The sequence below is a fragment of the Heterodontus francisci genome, unplaced genomic scaffold (assembly GCF_036365525.1).
Source record: "Heterodontus francisci isolate sHetFra1 unplaced genomic scaffold, sHetFra1.hap1 HAP1_SCAFFOLD_1240, whole genome shotgun sequence".
Classification (NCBI taxonomy): domain Eukaryota; kingdom Metazoa; phylum Chordata; class Chondrichthyes; order Heterodontiformes; family Heterodontidae; genus Heterodontus; species Heterodontus francisci.
In genome coordinates, this window is record NW_027140854.1 from 87219 (window position 1) to 87500 (window position 282).

Genomic DNA, 282 nt, shown 5'->3' on the forward strand with positions numbered 1-282 from the left:
ATCATTAACCAAAAACTCGAAAATAATGTCCAGAGACTAAGTCCGAAAGGGCAAATGGTTAACCAGTAAGCAGAGTAATCATTAACCAAAAGGCGCAAAAGTAAGTAAAAAGTATGAAATCAGTAACCAAAAAGCGCAAAAATATGTTAAAAGTGTGAAATCATTAACCAAAAACTCGAAAATAATGTGCAGAGACTAAGTCCGAAAGGGCAAATAATTAACCAGTAAGCAGAGTAATCATTAACCAAAAAGCGCAAAAATATGTTAAAAGTGTGAAATCAT